The sequence below is a fragment of the Ceratina calcarata genome, unplaced genomic scaffold (assembly GCF_001652005.2).
Source record: "Ceratina calcarata isolate Rehan_Ccalc_2016 unplaced genomic scaffold, ASM165200v1 scaffold27, whole genome shotgun sequence".
Taxonomy (NCBI): Eukaryota; Metazoa; Arthropoda; class Insecta; order Hymenoptera; family Apidae; genus Ceratina; species Ceratina calcarata.
Window position 1 is genome coordinate 562,200 of NW_017149195.1, and position 15,803 is coordinate 578,002.

The 15,803-nt window shown below is 47.7% G+C and overlaps 1 protein-coding gene across 24 annotated transcripts in view; it reads left to right on the forward strand.

The window, feature by feature from the left end:
• cac (calcium voltage-gated channel subunit cacophony) overlaps window positions 1–15,803 on the forward strand; it is a 99,835-nt gene that overhangs the window by 26,983 nt on the left and 57,049 nt on the right. Inside the window, exon 1 of one of the 24 annotated variants that reach the window (XM_018021987.2) lies at window positions 12,055–13,616. The exons of the other annotated variants lie outside the window; for them this stretch is intronic. The gene's annotated coding sequence lies outside the window, so the exon portion shown is untranslated. Of the gene's footprint in view, window positions 1–12,054; window positions 13,617–15,803 lie in introns of those variants that run through there. 24 annotated transcript variants of the gene reach the window in all.

Genomic DNA, 15,803 nt, shown 5'->3' on the forward strand with positions numbered 1-15,803 from the left:
TGCAACGTGTCGCGAGGTCAGTAAACTCTCGAGGTTGGCGGCGCGCAGCCCCTTCGGAATGATATTTTCTCATAAGACGCCGAGGAACGTAACGGGTGTCCGGCTACTCGTCGGGATTTATTATTGCTTCGAAAAATAAAACGATCTCCCTCATCCCGAACGTATTATTTCAACCCATAAATCATACGAGCTAGGCGAAAACGCGAGATCCGACACTATACATATTCCCACATGTTTGTTGGAGAATCATTTCTTGTTGTATTTATCGTTATAGAAAATTTCTTTTAAGCAGAATGCTGTTCAAGGCTGGACGAAGATTACAATTAAAATTCGTAAAATATCGATTATTCCAAACTTTGTTCCGCTTAGTAGTGAATGATTCGTTTTCGCGAAGAGAGGATTAATTGAACCGAACGAACAGCTGATAGCCAAGCGGAATGGAAACTCTTATCGTAAGTTTCTTGGTTAGAGACAATCCAGTTTCGTTGCAAATTCGTTGAATTTGTCGAGCACCAGATTCATAGCTAATCGTTAACTTTTAAAACTCATAGATAAGTTATATTTAAAGCGATGGCAGCTGGCTATACTTAGATCGTTGAAGTCTTGGTACAATTTAATCGTCAGAAGAAGTTCGCATCGATGAAGACGAAGTCTCTGAGACTCGACTTGGAAGGTTAAATTAGTAGCACGGCGTAAATAGATCAAAGCGGTCGGTTGAATAAAAAAAGAACGCGACGCGTTTGCGACGAGACGATGAAGACGATAAAAAAGGGAAACAGGGGGGCAGTTTTGTAAGGACGAGTACGCATCACGTGTACCGGTAAGCGCGTTAACGTGAGAGAAAACGGATTAATTTGGGAATGACCGATCGAAAGCGAAAGAGATGGCACGACGCGGAAACCTTATGGTTCTATCCTCGGTATAAGGAGACGTAAATCCATTTGGGTCCGGCTCGGTTCGGTGCATAGCGCAGCTCTTGCTAACCTTACTTGGTCAGAAGACCGATAGATGACGGCGAACGCTAACGGGGTTCAGATGACTTGACTTACGAAGCCCCAATCGTGCAACGAACGCGGTGCAACGCACCGTTTTCCTTTCGTTGCGATGAAGTCGTCGAGAAATGCGGGTCATCCGGCAGCGGGGAGACCGTGCCGTGCCGTTCCGCTCCACTTTTCCCCGACGCTGTCCGAGATCCGACCCGATATCGAAACGCATCTTTTTCAAAAAGAATCTAGGCCTTCTCTTTGCTGTTTCCTCACCGTACTGTTCTTCTTTCCATTTCCATCGCTCGACGTTCTTAATTCAATTTGCTAGGACGTCGATACGATTAAAAACTGAATACTTAAATCTGAAAGGTGTCTTATTCGGATGTCAAGTTCTACTCAGTAGGCATGCTTACGTATGAGATTTCGCGCTAAGCCTTAAGCAAATTTGCTTCTGCGTGCGATAGGAAGCTATAAATTTTTCGAGTTAAATGAAATTGACACAGGGGTGGATCGGGGTTAAATATCGATCGAAGACGGTGTCCGAAGGGATCGGAGAAACTCGAAAGCTCTTCTTTTGATCGGTCGAGCGTCTTCGAGCGCGTCCCTTGGTCGGAACTCCATCCAAAGTATGCGACGCGACACGGCACGGAATAGCGAAGGCGTGTGCCACGAATCGATCGCCGGATGGATATCAAATTAACGGAGCGATGCGCATTTTCCCGTGAGCGTGGACGTGATCACGGACGATTTTAGCCGGGTCGGAAAGTCCGATCGGCCGTGTGCCGCATCCAACGCCCTCGGCCGATCTCGATTGGCCACCCAGCAATGTGTGCGACGTCGCTCGCACACTTTGACAGACCGATCGAATGATTCGATTAAAATTTCTCGGCCCCGTCTCTGATAAACCGCGATCCCGCCTCTCCACCTCCCGCGATCCCTGTCCCACTTCGTCCTATTCGTCGAAAGACGAAATCCGCGACCACCTCGTTTTCGTCATTTTGAACGTAAGACAGAAAACCCTCGACGAAAATGTGAAATTCGTCTTTTTCAGACAGAGGAATTAAACGGAAACACTCCACCCGCTTTATGTAGCGTTAGTTACCACTCTAAATGTCACTCGTTCGTTCGTTCGTTTCGTCAACGAGCCAAGTCTTATTTTTATTCCGCGGCTTGTGCAGCAATTCCCGAGAAAGGTTTCGCTCCCTCGGACTGCTCGTTTCGAGTAGACGTTATTTTTTCAAGGGATAAATCTGAATGGGGGTAAGGAGGATGATTCGAGGGAACATTTACGCAATCCCGAGTGTGCCTTTGAAGGTTGTCGGTGAGCTGTGCCATAAATAGGGCGATCGCAACTAATGGGCTGAAATTAACTCATCGCGCTCGAATATAGATTCGTGTAGTCGATAAGCGGCACGGAACAGTTTTCCAAATAAATTTTCTCCTCGACGTTTTCCAGCTGAATAATATTTATCGAATATCATTCATTCTCTTCTCTGCGGAAATAAAATTGACTAGTTCGCTTTAAAATGTTCCGTTCGTTAACAAATGCAACAGAATACAACATTATTAAGCTCTATACTGATAACTGTGAGCCCTCTCGAGCACGAATTTTCTTCCTAAAGAACACGCAGTACTATGATTACATCGCGTCAGATTCGAGTTTTTATTCGGGAGGTAAAAATTTGAGTTCCACTTCGCTTGAATCCACGGGCCAAGGTTTCTCCCCTAACTACGGCTGCTCATTTTTGATCGACGAGCTTCTTGGACATATTTCTGTTTCCTGGAAATACTTCTTTGGATATTTTGGATATTGTCCAAAGTGCGAAGCTGCTGCGTTGCTAGCGGAATCGAGAATCGAGGACAACGAATGCGTTGATTAAAACATCCCTCGACCAAAAATAAATAAGTACCATTCCAATTTTTAGTTATGAATGAATTACCGAATGAATTTTTAATATCGTACCGTTGCCGTAGAAAGTCTACCGGGAACTAAATTTTCAAATTTAACCCAAACGTGAACGGGAATTTCCATAAAAACTGGAAAAATCCTGTGTAGTTTGGCATAGTTAGACGCGCGGATTGAACGGAAATCGGTGTCGATGGAGTTTATTAATTTAGTTGGAACGCCGAGGATTCGCGCCATCGAGTAAATTTTTCATCGGTCTCCCAGGGATCTGGTTTCCTCGGTATAATTTTCATCGCGCCGTTGGAAAACCGCTAAGCTTTCGTGACTCCTACGCATCCTTAGGCAACCATGCGCCAGCGGGGATTTTCCTAGAAACGAATAACGGTAACTGCGGGAAAACTCGGAGCGAAACATTGTGACTTTATTAAATTATCAGGAGAATGCGAACATTCGCTATGATTAAATTAAGGATTAAAACAGTCAATGATTCTCAGTGTATTTTGGTTAAACTTGGAGCTGGTTGAATCTTATACATTCTACGCTAAACAGTTCTTTCGAGGAAAAAATCCTTGGGTTATAATCGCTGAAACGGCAATTGGAGTTTTTGCTAACGGCGGTCCGACCTATAATTAAATTCTTCCGCTCCATCGTCGATCCTCAGTTGTGATTGCGGACATTATTGGCCGCTTAACTTTATTCTTCCATCAAATCTGTGCAACTTTAATTACCCGCAAGTCCGGTGATCTCGTTAATCGTTCACATATTATAAGGCTTCATTTCTCGCAAATAATAGTAGAACCCGTGGACCGATGCTCTATCAGAGTTTACTCGTGAACGAATACCATGCATTTAGTATTTTCTACTTGGATTATTTTTCCCTTGAGGAGATCGATAAATCGTGCCCTACCCGTCCCAATATTCCAAGCACGAGGTTCGATCCTCGAGCAGTGGCTACGGTATTCCGAAGAAGCTCCGTGGTCGTTTGCTCAGACTCGAGTACTTCTCGGAACGGTGACCAGTAACTTTTCTAATTAGACTCGCCTTGGAGATTTTCGAGGAATACGTGGTGGTTGATATATCGAAGCAGATAAGAAGACCGAACACTTACGCTGCGATTAAAACCGTTTACCGATCCCGCTGCGAGGGAACTATACCGAAACAATTATGAAACGGAGACTGTTGAGAATACTGGGTTGAAACTTTTAGCGAATGTAGAGCACAGTCGCTAAGGGTACGGCTGTCGCGAAACAGAAATTATTTGACGTTTAAAAGAAAAATTATCGGATCCTCGAAGCTGAAGTTCGTCGAGTAGATTCTCCGGTTGAAAGGTGTGTACTCATTTTTGACCGTCGCTGAAAGTTAAGTATAGCGCGCGGCACAATGTGTCGGTATCCTAGTAGACTTGTGTAGAGCCACGTTCACGAACGAGAGGCCGGTGGGTATGTGGATGGATTGAACGGGACAGAGGGACGCGAAGGGGCTGTTTGCGAGCGAGAGCGAAGGGTGGATTGAGCGCGCGCGCGCGCGCGCGTCCGAGGAACAGGGAAGAGAGGGAGGGTGGAGTAAGAGGGTGGCCGGGTAGGCAGTCCAGGAGAGTTCGACGTCCCACATTTTCTCCAACCCCTGCCAACGCCGAGTCCACCACCTACGGCTGCTGCTCACCCTTCCTACCCTCCTCGTTCTCTCTCTATCATCCCTTCTATCGGGTCTCTATGCCACCCCGCCGGCCTGCTGCCGTGCCACGACCCCCTTCTTTCCTCCGTCTCGGCGGCGTTTCGCGATCCCATCAACGAATGAAGATCTACCAGCTCACCGAAAAACCGCGGTCGCCGCACTTCGTCGCGCCTTATTGTCTCCTCGAACCGCGGAACGGGAAAGCGAAACGAAGACGATGAACCAAAGAGTCTGTTGCGACGGAAAAATAACAAGTTTCATCGTTTACGATGATTTCCTAGTGGATCGAGATTATGAACAAAGTTTATTTTATACTACACGCTACGCGATGAAACTGAAGATATTCGCGGCGACCGGTGATCACAAATTTATCCATTCTCGCTAGTTTCTTTACACATTTTTCTCCTCGGCGTAGCGTTCCCACGGGACGGTGTTCGAGCACGGAATTTCGCGTACGAATCTCTTACTCGCGTGGCGTGTCGCGACACGATAAGAAAGAGGAGGGGGAGGGAGGAAATACTGAGAAACGAGGAAGAGGAATAATACGCGATGGTGTGTCGAATGCATCCCCGTAGTCACGTTGTCAAAGTGCACGCGTACTTAGGATCGATTTCTTTCCCCCCCTCTCTCTCTCTCTCTTTCTCTTGCCCTCTTGTTCGGTCTATCTCACACGGTTTCCTCGGTCGCTCGTCGCTTTTGTCCCTTTTTATCCCACTTTCATGAAAATACTCGTGAATTCAGCGTGCACGGGCTGTTGGCTAGGGAGAAAGGTTTCCCTCCGTCGCGTCTCCTGGCTCTCCTGTAGCCTCGATTCCAGGGAACGAGTTCGTGCACGAAAAAGCGCGGGGACACCGCGGTTATTAAGATAATTGGGGTAATCATTTTTGGCAAAGTGCGACGTCACGCGATATCCTACCAATGCCGATCGTTCGTCAACTTGTTCTACTTCGCAACGAATTAATATAGTCGATTCTACTTCCTTTAGACGATTTATTATAATAAGACCATTTGTCACGTGTACAAGTTGGAAACAGTCGTCAATTCGTTTGATGGATGTTAGGATTCATTCGTTACCTCTATTATTGTATCTCGAAATGAAAAACGTTTCTCTAACAATCGATATTTATTTATAGCGTCGCGATCGGAAAACGCGGATCGGTACGCAAACAAGAACGTGCGCGCAGCTCCAGCTGGGAGGTGAATTAAGTGGCAAATTAATTGGTTCGTCTTGGAGTGCCGCTGCCGTACTGTTTACGGGAGTATCGATTACTAATGGCTCTGTTTCCCCAGGGTTCGCTGTCTACTGCGCTGTAAACACCATAACCGTATTCAGTTTCACGTAATTAGCATGTTCCACGAAATCTTTATTTTTAAAAACGTTAACGAGAAACGGAACGGGAGTGGTCAAGGGGCAATGAAACTTTGATCGTGGTTTCAAATCGGTTGAAAGGCGATTAAAATTTGATAGCTGGAGAAATCTCGACGATACAAAGAATCGATGGATACGTCTGTATGGAGTAAATGATCGCGAAACGAGATAAAGTTAGGCGAACCGTTCGATTTCTCCAATTACGACGTAGCTGGCACGAAACTTTCGATCAGATCTCGGGTACTCGTTCGGAACAATGAAACGGTTAACCGTGTGCTCGTGTCGTGTTTGCGCTTGCACACGACCCTCTTTCTTGCTCCCTTAAAGCGCGCGTATGAGGACAACAAGTCGCTTTCCTTAAATCTTGCGGGTGATCAATCGACCAGTTTGTTTAATCGGATGAACGTCAATCAATTTTGCGAGTTGACGTCGAGAGTACTCGTCACTCTTTTTTAATATTTCTAAAACGCTCCCACTTCGAGGAAGATATAATACGGTCTTCAGAATTTGTGCACTTCATACGTTTTCAATTATATTATGTATATAAAACAGGTAGCCAGGTATCGGTAGTTGAAGGAGCGACCAGACTGGAGCGTAAAGGGTAGGCAGATGGTATCGCAAATAGAAAAGGTACAAAGACGGCGGCGTCGGCGAATGCCCCGACCGGGCGTTCGACCTGCAGGTGCAGAAAACTTGACCGAGTTTTCCAGGCGCACGCGGTACAGGGCGACCCAGATTTCACCCTTAAGCTATCTCCCTCTCCCTCTCTCGCTTTCGCTATGCCGTTCACCCGCTGTTCGCAGCCCCTGCGTTTTCGAACACCATGTCCAGTTCCAGCGCGTGCCGTTATCCTTCCCATAATCTATAAACTCTGCGTAATTGAATTTATTCTACTTTTTAAACTTGGATGAAATTTACACTATTTTAAATTTTCCTGCTCTGAACGTTGCCAAATATATTGCAATCGTCAGGCCTCCTGATGGAAAATTCTGAAGGCTAAAAATGATAGTTTCTAATAACGAGAAATTCTTGATTTTTCGCGATTGTTTATAGTTATAAATAGAGAGAGTATTTATATCGCGTTTGGCACACGATAGAAAAACAGATCGATGTGGAACGATGACGGGGGCCCCCTCGTCCTTTAGATATCACCGGGAATGATAACATCGATCGTACGTCTAACTGACGTCACGTGCGCGTTGAAAACGTGTAAATCAGCCGGGCGATCGTATTTTATCCCAACGGACCGCGGCAACAACCTGTGCTTCCTCCTCGATTTTCCGTGCCCGATGGACCCTGAAAATCTGCGCCCCAACAGATAGTCGCCTACGCCGTACATATCCTGTTCGAGCAAATAGAGCACAGAAATTGCCCCTGGTGATGCTGCTACGAGCACAATGCTCGCTGTCTACAAACAGTCTCCATCATTCTGCTGGTTTTACCTCATAATCAGCAGTTCACATCTACACAATATGATCTATTAATTCGGTGAATCATCGAATCGTTGAATTCAAGGAATGATCGTTGAATTTCAAGTAGGTAACACCGTTTTCCATTTAAGAGATGCGTCTTTCCACGAATAACGAGTTAGTTGGAACGTCGGTTTCGCAAGAATTTAACAGGCGATATTCTGAAACGTCCGAAACGGGGGAATGTCGTGTGACAGGGTTGCGTGGGCGGGTAACGGGCGATTACGATGCGTCACCGGGATTCACGATCGCCTCGCATACTCGAGATTTGCTTCGAGGTTACCGGCGGCGGCGGCGACGACGGGGCGACGACGACGCGACGCGACGCGACGTTGCGGGAAGCGTTGCGCCACATTTTTCTACGTAGGAAAGTATCACCGATTTTCCTCGCCGCGATAAGAATCTCCGCTACCGGGACCAAATTACTAGCTCGGGAATTCTCGGTAAAGGATAAACTGGGTTTCGATGGAAAGAAGGATCAGATATTTACTTCGCTTTAAAACCGGAGTATTTACTTCCGGAGGGATGTATAGCGCCTCTAACGAATACCTATTGCGATGGATTAGACTCGTTTCACGTTCCTTCTTTCACTTCTCTTTTCTCGCGATCCAATTTGCCCGATCGTTGGTCCACTATATGGCTAATTTAAAAAAAGTACCTCATCGCCACACAGCCGATATTATTTATAGGTAACTGAATTCTCTCTACTCGTACGATTTCTTCGTAAAATCTGTAAACGCTAACACATCGATGGAAAGAATACTGTATTGAAAGAGAATTTTAATCGATTCATAAAATTTAAACGTGCTGTTTCGATAAACAAATTTAGGAATAGATACGGTGTTCGATCGAAACGCCGACCCGGAGCATCAATACGGTTCACTGACCTTTTTCGTGAACGCGACTAATTTCGCTTCGTTATTCTCGCGCGCGTTCGATAATGGTCCGAACAGGGAAAAACTGGCGGAATTACGGCGTCGAAGTTGGAACACGGCCCGCTCGATGATCCGTCATAAATTATCGGGAAACCCGGAATAAGCTTCGTTCCCCGAATTCCGTGGCGCGCTCGATTCCGTCGGGAACGGGAACGGGGACGAGGAGAGGCGACGATATATAGGGTGTAGGAAGTAGACGGGAAAAGATTCAGACGGCTTTTAGTACCTGTCGCGCATCGATCCCTGTTCCCGGTCGCGGCCGGGAACTTGGGCCGAAGTTTAATCGATGGCGTCGCGACGCGAATTCGGCCAGGAGAACGCGAGCCACGGGAAAAAGAATTAATAGAGCACGCGGAGAACAAAGAAGACAGAGAGAGAGAGGGAGAGAGAGAGAGAGGAGAGCGGGGGGTCATATTGATTTTATCGCGTTCGCGTGCACCAGTACTATTGTACATCGTCTCTCTGACCGGCGCGGCGCGGGCCATATCGTGCGTGCCGCGAGAACGCTTTGCCGAACGACCCGAATAAAACCGGACAGAAGCTGGCCAGACGCAGACGACTTTTAACTCTCGAAATCGCGAAACCACGCCGCGGGAGAAGTGTCGCGATCAATCTTACATAGACAATCGAGAGGTCGGTCGAACGATGCGCAAGAGTCAAAAGCGAGGGCAAAGTCAATAACCGGGACGATCACCTGCAAGGAGGAAACAAAGACACGGGTCGGGGCTCCGGGTTCGATCCCGCTTATCAGACCTGGAACACGCGTTGCGTGGCCTGTGCCGAGTGCTGACCGTCTATCCCGGCCAAGACGAAAATTCACTTTGATCACGAACTATGTACAGTTAAAAAGAGCTGTAAATACACGCGAGAACTGCTACGAAAATCTTCCCATCGATTCCCAGTCTTGGCTCGCTACTTTTGAGCCGTTCCCAATGATTAATAGAGAGGTTTGTACGAGGCGCGTTATTCCAGGATCGAGGAGGGTTTCAATGCACAGTAGCTAAGCCAAACAGTAGCGTAGAGCGTATAAGGTAACGCGATCGGTTAGGAGAAAGGAGGAAGCGGAAGGCGCAAAGGGTTAGCAATGGTGACAGTGTACGAATGCGCGCGAAGGAGAGAGAAAAAGAGAGAGGAAACGAGGGAGGGTGGAGAGGGCAGAGTGGGATACTCGGAGGGTCGTAGGTATCGCATCAGGGTGTATGCACCGAAGAGGGGTAGGCCGCGGCGGCGGGGGTCACGGAGTGCGCTGACCTACTGTCCTACATTCGTCGCACACAGCAGCAGCTTTCCGAACTTCGTACCGGAGCGAACCCAGAAACCCAGAACGCTCTGCACCCGTGCAGCCTTTCCCGCTCCTCCTCGCGACCACTGCCCTCTCCCTCTCCCGCTCTCCGCCTCGTGGCCTCTCTTTTCGTCTTCCCGTACCCCCTTTCCCTCTCTCCGGTGTTTCAGCCTCGCGGATTTAAAGCCGAATCCTTTATACCGTGGAATCGCGCGGAACGGAGCGGCGGCGCAGCTATTCGGGCGCATCGCATCGCGACGCTGCTTCTCCGACGTTTCTTCCCTTTCTATTCTTCTTCCTTTTTCTTCTCTCTCCGAATACGCGAGGAGCCTTATCCCTGGCCGTTTAAAGACCGGGATCGCTCCAGCAACGAATTTCTTTTTTGGTAAACGACGATTTAAATGGTGTCTCGAAGATTTATCGGTGCCGTTGATTGGCTTTGTTTTCACGCTACATCGATGCATCCGCACTCGATTCGATTTCCGGAGCGGATGGCCCGAGGCGAAGCGTCCGATAAGAGTACAGAAAAACGGCTTTCGCTTTTTGCCGTTCCGTGCATCGATTAATTTTGTTAATTAGAATTGCCGGCCGCCAAGGTTCATCGTACCTTCCTCGTTATTCCGCATCACTCCTTACTGCCTGCCGTCTTCATGTTGAACGTTACACTTTGAATCGAATCGGGCACTTCCTCCACGAGGCTCTCCGTTTCTCGATTTTTGTAGAGATTGAAATCAGGTTATCAATGAATTAGCGACAATTGTAGTATTCTGCCTGCATCTGTTACTTCAAATATCGTTATGCGTAACTTTGCATATTCTATTAGTCATCGAATTCAAGGAACATTGGGAGCGTTAAAGCGTGTCCGTGGCGAAAGAATTAAGCGAAAGACGCTGAGAAAACGTTAATCGGATAAGAAGGGTGTCGAGCGGCCGGGTGGAGGAATTTATCGCGGTCATTTAGCAACGACCCGGCCGTTACCTCGTTTCGTTCGCAAGGGCAATTAACGGTGCTCGCGGGACGGGGATCGTTGAACCGTTCCTCATCCAGGTACGATATCTCGGAACGAATCTGCTTCGAAATCATCGGCTCGATTTAAACGTCAAGCGCGCAACTCGAATCGCGTTGGACGGTGAAACGACGATGGTCTTCTATGAATTAATAAACGGTCAGAGGTGAACGGGGCACCGTGATCGCAAGGAACGTTCGTGCACCCCGAAACCTTGCTTCCCATCCCCGTTTCGTGAGCGCACCGCAGCGCATGTCCTGCTGCTACTGTCGGCAGTATTGGTTCCACGCACACCAACCAAACCGAAACCTCGTGAACGATCACCAACTCCTACGCGCACCGTGTCGTCCGCTAGCTTCGACACCTGCCATTCGCCACTAGATAAACGTCCTTGTGCGCCGATATTATTCGAAAATGCGCGGCGAAATCGGACGGTTTCTCTTCTAAAACGGTTTGCTTCGTAACTATCATTTAAAACTGTAGCCGTCGAATCGTAATCCATTATTGATTTCCGTCTTCATCTTTCGACACATTTTCCATATCATTCGTCTAAAAAAACTTTTGTCGTATCATCGGTATTTTATCGATTCGATTGACAAAGAAAAGGAACGATGCGAAACGGCCATGTTGCTCGATAGAAAGTAATATTGGAAATGCATATAATGTCGTCAGCTATCGCAGTGTTTAATTGAAATTGTTCGAGTAGAACGAAGACACGCGTTCTCAACGGACTAATAGGCGTCGGACACGTTGCGAGCGGTTAACTATAAGCAAGAAGTAGTTTATAAACTTTCGACTTTAGATGAGAACAGCGGAAAGAGTGTTTACTATATCCGCGAACCATCGGAAGCGGTTTACATATTCTACCCGAGTTCTGCGAGCAATCTTCTACCGAAGACTGTAGAAACCTGTTCGCGATCGCTTCGAAACGTTGTCAAAAGAAATATGTATTCAGAAATTGTGACGACGAACAGATTTTCGAAGAAGGCGCGGGGAATTCTAAATGTGGAGTAAAGGGTGCCAATTTGTACGTGGTACGTACCTGTCTTCCCCACCCAGGGGTTGGAACGTGGGTAGACGAAGACGAGCGTTGCGCCGAGGGGGCGCGATCCCCTGGTATAGAAAGAGAGAGAAACTCGGAGATTGCTACCGCGGGGTGGAGAGGGATGAAAAGGGGAAAAGTCGCGAGCGAGAAAGAGAATCGTGGAATCTCGAGGAGACGAGCGAACGAGAAATCGCGCGCGAAAACCGTAGGGAGGAGGAGGATACCGATAGACGAAAGGGGCGAAGGGTTGTTGAAGAAGTAAGAGAGATATCGAGGGTGAGAGAAGGGTGAACGACGGTGGAAGAGAGAAGGAAGACAGGCCGAGTGAGGACGGAGAACTGGGTGGAAGAGGAGGAAGAGGAGGCGCGCGTAGGTGGTGGTGGAGGAGCGAGAGAGCGTAGTCGAGCGACCGTCCCGCTGTGGCCACGAGCTCCGGCGCTCGGGGAACGTAGGTAGTGCGTGAACTTCCGGCCGAGTGATACGGACAAGAGAGAGAGAAAGGGGAAAGGATAGAATAAGATTCGGGCGATTCGTCCCTGCTGGAGAAGTTCGCGGTTCGGTCGGAGCGTATTCGGTATCGTGCGCGCATTATCGGTGAACGGGACGCGGACCACCAAGAAAAGTCTACTCGTCCGAGAAGCTGGTAGCAGCGGGCATCGTGCGAGAGTCCGAGAGGAACGAGGAGAAACGCGGAAAAAGGACGTAGCGGCGGTGGACGTAGGACGCGTGGACGCGAATCGAATCGAGTGACGCGAGAAGAGAAAGGGAGAAAGGGAGAGAGAGAGGGAGACGAGAGAGTGAAGAGGGAGAGAGAGAGGAAGGAGAGTAGTGCGCGCGGGTATCAGTGAAAGGGTTTTCGTGGTCGCCGCTCGGAGACGGTGAGGGACGCGAGTGCGTTTGTTATGCGTGCCAGAAGGCGGTACGGTTACGGTGGCGGTTGACGGCGGCGGCGAGGACGACGACGATCATCGGAGGAGCAGCGGGAGGAAAAAGAAAGCGCGCAACGTCAACGTCGACGAGGAATCGACGAGAGTCGGCAAAAACAGCGGCTGGTTTCGTCGAAGAGGACGTGGACGCGAAGGAGGAGCTGGAGGTGGAGGCGGAGGAGGTGGAAGAGGAACAGGTGCGAGTGCAGGTGTCGGTGCTGGTGCTGGTGCTGGTGCTGATTCTGGTGCTGGTACTGGTTTCGGTGCTGGTGCGAGTACGAGTGCACGAGGTCCAGAAACGGGATCGGGATTGGTATCGGGATCGGGACCCGCGGAGAGAAGGAAATCGTGCTCGTCGTCGCGAGACCGATCGAGAGCTCGTTCCGGTGCGTTTCCACAGGGGAGGAGGGGAGGGAGACTCGAAAGGGAGGAAAGACGACGACGTCGGCGACGAGGAGGAAGAAGGAGAGGAAGAGAGGTGCTGGAGGAAGACGAGGAAGAAGAAAAGGAAGGTAGTGGCGTTGGATCTGCTCGTCTCGTCCTCGGGATCGAGAGAGTTTAGAGCTTAGGAGAAAGGAAGAGGTGCATCCCCCTCTCTTCTCTCTCTCTCTCTCTCTCCCTCTCTCCAGTCTTTCCGAGTCTCTCCGCGAGCGATCGTTTTTTTCACGTGACCGTGCGATCGCGAGGAAGAGGAAACGACGATATAGGAGCGACGACACGACGCGTCTTAACGCCGATCGAGCAAGGAAAAGCCGAGGAATCGGGAGAAAGAAGGGATACGTAGAAGATAAAGGTGGTACGTGGTGATATATTTTTCTGTTTCTTTTTCGTTCGGTTTGGTTCTACTGGGAAAAGGGGCTATACTGTGTTGTTCGTCGTGCGAGACGAAGCTGTTCGTCGAGTGTAGTGCGGTTTCGAAAAGTGTGGTGCCTCAGCACGAAGAGGGTATCGCCAGCAGGGCAGAGGCTCGAACGCATGTAGGAACATGGCCGCAACCAGCCCCTGCCTCCCTCTAGAGGTGAGTTCACCGAAACCGGAATATGACCCTTGTTCTCCGATTCTCTTCGCCCGGCCCGCTCGCGATTTCCCTGACGAGGACCAATCTCGTCCCGCTACTCGAAACCGCTTCCTTGTTCTCTAATCACAGCGTTCGTTCGCGGCATATTTCTGCATTTGTTAGATGTTTCTAACCTGTCGGTCGATCAGCTTTAGAAACATCAACGTTACTCATGGTACTCCCGCGTAATCAAGCGAGAGACGTCGGTTTCTCGACGAAGTAATTTACAAACGCGATTCAGGATGTCCTCGACGTTCCTTGCTGTATCGTCAGACATACCGAATTTTAACTGATAAACGCGCGCTCGTTGCGCGTTGTTAACATCTCTGCGAAATTCGTATTAGTTGACCTCACCTCGGTCTCGATCAATCGGCTGTTATGTTTGGCGCATAAACATTTCGCCTGCTCGTTCGGATCAGGATGAACGCAATTGCGAGCGCAGTACTCGTTTGTCGAAACATTACTTCACCTTCCTTATTATACTCACGACGAAATGGAAACAAGTATAAAGACACGTGTTAGGTACTCCACCGTCAACGTTTGATATTAATATCATAAAAGGTGTTGACGCTGTTCGTACTCTGTTTGTCGTGCGTCGTATTAATATCGGTATTAGTTCCGGCCCAGTTTATTCGCTCTTATCGCGTCATTATCGTAGCCTTCGTCGCTTCGCTTATCGGCTAGACCTGTCTGTTCGTATTCGCGAGCACGATGCAGTTAAACACGACGCTACCACCCCGTAGGAAATTCGCCAACCCCTCGTACCCGTTGTTACGAACGGTAGACGATAAAAAACGATTTCTGTCCATTAATTGGGATTTATTAATCCTCGTTCGTAAGGTGAATCGTGTACCAGCCAACGTTATTTTTCCATTTTCACCGTATCGATTCAATTTTAATGCTAACGAAACGAGTTGAATTATTTCTACCTCGTCCAGCGTGTCATATTTTTAGAACGGTTAACCGTTGGTAGAGTGATGTACGCCTCTGTCTGCTTAGAGTGTGGATTCTAAAGGAGAAAGGGACTTGTGGTATAAAAGCGGATCCGATTAAACTTAGATTTCGGTTAACTCTCCCGAGCGATATTAAAATAATTAGACGAAAAACTGCCCCAGCTTCTCGCCGTGTTACGATACCGTGGGGATACGTATTTAAACTTGGAGCAGATTGCGGCAACCGAATTCCGTGCTACGTTATCTTCATTCAGAAATAGGAGTGTGAATATCACGTAATTCGTAGAATCATTTTCGAAAGGAGGATACTATTGCAGAGAAATGAATCTGTTAAGTATGGAACGCTCGGTTACAGTAATAGCGTCCGCTACTGGTCAGACAAGTAGTATAAAGAACTGACTACGCCGACTTCCTTTAACGAAGGCATTCCTGTGCATTGATTATATTTTAATATTAATATACAGGGTGTCCCAATATTGTTGTGTACAACTGTGGAGGGACTGGCTGTACTTGAGAAAATAAGTCGAAAATATGGAATCATATCATCATATGAGATTTTCTTCTCGAAAAAATCGACTTTGAATTTCGTACGAATACGCATGCACTTGACTGTGTTCTGGTTGAACGGTTCTCGATGCACACCGTTATTTACTTTATCCATTTATATAAAAACGTGAATCGTTTGATTTTTATTTTTATGAATTCATATAATATTAAATAAAAAATAATATTTTGTGCACGAGTTTTTCACAATTAAAAGCGAGGACTATTTTGACGTACGAAGAGTCATAAAACGAGAAAATACCTTGGAAAGCGTGCACGAAAATTGAATTCGGGTTATACACCTGGGTATGCAGTTTTGTCGCCAGCACTCTCGACAGTTTTTTGATTAATAAAATAAATCTTACAAAATTACATGTTTTATTATTACTCATATTAACCTATGGCATATGGTTTGTATCGAATTCCGTTTAACCACGTCATAGTTAAGTGCATGCTATATAACAATAATAATAAGTTTATGTATTAGTTTTAATTTCTTTAAACATGCATATTGTGTTAAGGGGACTTTGCACTAGAATGAAAAAATGTTAGGGGAGCCCGATCTGTGTCCGTATCCTACTCGCGTACGTTAATTTGATACGAGTCGCAGTTCATTTCCATACAGCGTTACAAATTGTAGCTCGTAAATAGA